Here is a 4588-nt window from a genome sequence, read left to right on the forward strand (position 1 = left end):
GGGAAATGGAACCAACTGTGGTCGAGGGTAGTTAGGGTACGGGGCAAGTTAATATTAGTAGTCGGGGCAACGGGGCAAGTTTATATTAGTAGCTAGAGCAACAGGGCAAGTTAATTAATGAGTACCTTAGTAACGGGGCAGTATTAATTAATGTAGCCCTAGTAACTTTGTGTCTGTATCCCAGGTAACTTTGTGTGTGTTTAGCCAACGGTTGTATGTTTTTTGTGAATAAAAGGCTGGCCTTGAACCAGGTTCGGGGCTGTCGTAGGAGAACACGCCTACGGCAGTCGCTGGCCAGCTTTTCAATAAATCCTCACTTGCTGCTTAAGACCTAATTGGAGTTGGTGGTCTTACTCTCGCGAATGTTGGTCCATAACAGCCTGACTCATGCTAGCTCAGCCTTGAATTAGTTCCTTGGTTTGGGGCAAGTCACTTCCTCTCTCTGAGCCCCAATTTCCTTGTCTGCCTAATGAGATGAATAAAACCAACTCATGGACTACTGTCAGGATCAAATATGAAGGCACTAGCATATGCTTGGCAGTCTGTAGGCACTTGGTAAAGGATAGTTTCCTTCCCTCAAGCCATTTCTGAACCCACAATCTCACCGAGTTTGGTCCACCCTGTCTTGGTTTCCTTCTCTTTTTAGGTAGTCCTTGCCCCCAGGTCACCAGGATGACAATCCTATTTGAGAAAGGGAATGAGAAGTCCATTAGCATCATAATTGCTATGCCCCAGTTACAGTGCTGGGTGTTTTAAGCAGGTGACATTATCACTATTTAAATCCGGCTCGAGAAGAATATTTCTCTTATTTCAACAGGTTCTGCTCCCCTTTTCTCATCCTCAGTATCCCCAGTGCTCTGCTACTCTGCAGAGATGCAGAAGGCAAAATGAGGATCCTCTTGGCCAAATTTCAAGCCACGCCCCCCCATAGTCATCAAGAGAAAATTGATTCTGACTAAAAACTATTTCCCCTGACCATTTCACTTGACTCTACTGTTTAAGCCCAGCAGGAAGGCATATCTTTTAAAATAGAAAAAAAAATGTAACCACTTAATTTCAATGCTCATCATCAAAGATTTTGAGTCAGCAAACCAGTATGATGGATTGTCGCCAATGCATTTTCCTTTCAGAAAGTGGATGGCTGGGGTCCAGTTTTCAACAGAACTGCAGTCATCTTGCAAAAGAAGGCAGCGCAGCTTGGCCCACTCTACTGCTCTCCACCATAACGTCATATGGCATTCACATATCCAGGGCAATGCCTCAAAAAATCAGAGTCGAATGCTGCTCAACAAGCAAGGAGTAAGGTCTCTAAATTGTCTTCCAGTTACCACCACCTCCATCATCACTACTATCATCACCACCATTTAACCACCACCGTCCCCACCCCCACCAGCAGCAGCAGCAGCAGTAACAACACAATCATCACCACAATCAACCATCACCACCATTACCACTATTATCACCATCACCATTACTTCTGTCATCACCACCACTGTTACCAATGTCATCAGTAACTTTGTTTCCCCCAAGTTACCCAGCTGGTAAGAAATAGGGCTGGAATTCAAAATGTGGTTGCTCTGACTCTAAAGCCCAAGTTTTTTCTACTGTGATATAATTTCTCTCCTGTTTCTCCTCTTATCTCTAGGACCCACCTCTTCCTTTGCTTATCAGCTCTAGTTAGAGCCTCCTTCTCTTCAATGCTTCCTAATTTTTGGCACCTTCTCAAGAGTAAATTATTTCTTTCACCCACGTGTTTTTAGCTATGCTTTGTATAATGCACTTTTGGCTACCTCATAGCAGTGCTTACTACAGTCTAGTCTAACTTTATGTCCACTACTCTCCTATCCCCTCCAGACTTTTACTTCTTGAGAGCAGAAACTGTCTATTGGTCAGTCTACCCCGAATGCCCAAGACTTGGCTCATTAGTTATTCAAAGGTTTATAGTCTGAATCCATGAATGAATATGGGTGCATAGATAGAGGACTGAAGAGACAGGTGGATAAATGGATGAGTGGATGGGTGGTTAAGTGCATTAATAGATGATTAAGGATAACTCTAAAATCTGCATTTATAAACTCCATTCTTATATTGCTAAATGCTTATCAGAACTTTTCACTTAGCTGTCATCTAAAACTAAACCTGTACAAACATGAACTCCACCATAGCCGATTCCTTATCTCTTTTTCTGACAATGATACAGTACCGCTATTTTTCCCAGTGTCCCCTTCACTGGTCCTCTGATTGACTCAGTCAGTCAACAATACTTTTTTGCTTGCTTGTTTGTTTGTTTTCTTTGGCTATCCGCTTTGTATCAAATACAGCTCAGGAACAAAAGGGGGCAATGCAGCAGGAGTGCAGTGAACAGTGGGATACGATATGAGAGCAGCTTGTTAGTAACTTGAGCCACGTCGTGTAGGGTCTTGAAGACCATGGTGAGGAACCAGATGTTATTCTAAGAGCAGTGGGAAGCCACTGAAAAGTCATAAACAGGGCAATGCCATGACCCCTCTGGCAGGTAGGCAAGGAGCTGTCCTCAAGAGCCCAGGTGCAGATGATGGCTAGGTGAGCTACCTCCAGTCATCAGGAAAGGAATCACTCTGATTCCATGTACACACACGGTTACAGTGCACAGAAAGTAAAGCATCCGACCGCTTTTTGTAAAGTCATCGTAACACTGTTGGCCATCCAGACAAAAAGGTGCAGCAAAAAGAAAACAGACCAAGCTTATTTATAAGTATTAGTACAAAAAGTTCTTAACATTTTAGTAAATAGAATTCTGCAGAACATTCAAAGAACAACACACCACAACCAAATCGGCATTGTACCAAAAAGGCAAGAATGGCTTATTAATCTCCTATATTAGAATTAAATATGTTGGAAGCTCAAAGTGGAAAACACATGATCATTTCTGAAAAGACTGAGAAGACATTTGATAGATTCACCATTTATTCTTTTTATTTACTTATTTGAATTTTAGAGAGAGAGGGAAGGGAGAGGGAGAGAGAGAGAAACATCTATGTAAGAGCAAAACATCAATCTGCTGCCTCCTGCATGCCCTACTGGGTTTGGAGCCCTAAACCCAGGTAAGTACCTTGACTGGGAATCGAACTGGCAACCTTTTTGTGCACAGGGACAATGCCCTACCAATTGAGTCACATGGGCCTGGACTCACCATATATTCTTTAAAAAAATGTTTTAAAAATTATTTTAGAGAGAGGGAGAGGGACAGAGATATAGAAACATCAATAAAAGAGAAACATTGATAAGGGAGAGACATTGATCAGCTGCCTCCTGCATGCACGCCCCCTACTGGGGATTGAGCTTGCAACCCAGGCATGTGCCCTGACCAGGAATCAAATTATGACCTCCTGGTTCATGGCCAATGCTCAAACACTGAGCCACACAGTCTGAGCTCACCATATATTCTTCATTGTAAAAAATTCTTAGTAAAATTGGAGTAAATGAATAATTTCAAAATATTTATGCCAAAAATAATGTCATGCTTAATGGTGAGATACTGGAACATTCCCATTGAAGTTGAGGACAATAATTTTAGAGGTACATTAGGAGCAATTGGATAAGAGAAAGAAATAAGAGGTATAAATAAAAACAAAAAGGCTAAACTGTCATTTTTGTGAACAAATTCAAGGTCATCTAAACTATCCTATATAATAAAGAGCTAATATGCAAGTGGTCATCGGGCCCTTGGGCCTTCACACCGGGGCCGGGGGGCCTGAGGCCGGGCTGGGGGACCTAAGGCCACGCCCCCCACCTGAGGCTGTGCCCCCCGCCCCGTAGGGCTTGATGGGGGACCTGAGGCTGCACGCCCCCCCCACCCTGTGGGGCTTGATGGGGGTGGGGCCGGCTGGGTCTGTGTCTCACGTGACTTCGAGGCATGCGCAGATGGGTGGAAATTTGACTCTTGGTCCTGTGGTGTGCCCCAGACTCTGACAGGAGGGAGATTTTCATATACATTTTACTAATTTTATTTCATCTCTGACACTTCTATATAGAGAAAGGGCAAATAGCAATATTAAAATATTTCCTTTTATTAATTCCCTTTTAATGTGCACGAATTTCATGAACTGGGCCACTAGTTTGATAATAAGGTCTTTCCAAATGTAATTAATTGAGATGAAGTCATACTGGATTAGGGTGGGCCATAAATTTAATGACTTATTCTTGTTTATTGTCCTTATATCCAATGTAATACATATCCATGGGTTATAAGAAAAACATAGAAGGTGAACACCATGTGATAACAGGTCAGAGGTTAGAGTGAGATTAGCCAATGAAAAGGGTAGCGGTCGTATGCCAATTACCATGTTTCTCTTTTATTAGTGTAGATTTGAATTTTAGAGAGAGAGGGAAGGGAGAGGGAGAGAGAGAGAAACATCTATGTAAGAGCAAAACATCAATCTGCTGCCTCCTGCATGCCCTACTGGGTTTGGAGCCCTAAACCCAGGTAAGTACCTTGACTGGGAATCGAACTGGCAACCTTTTTGTGCACAGGGACAATGCCCTACCAATTGAGTCACATGGGCCTGGACTCACCATATATTCTTTAAAAAAATGTTTTAAAAATTAT

Source organism: Myotis brandtii, unplaced genomic scaffold (assembly GCF_000412655.1).
Source record: "Myotis brandtii unplaced genomic scaffold, ASM41265v1 scaffold244, whole genome shotgun sequence".
In the NCBI taxonomy this organism is placed as follows: domain Eukaryota; kingdom Metazoa; phylum Chordata; class Mammalia; order Chiroptera; family Vespertilionidae; genus Myotis; species Myotis brandtii.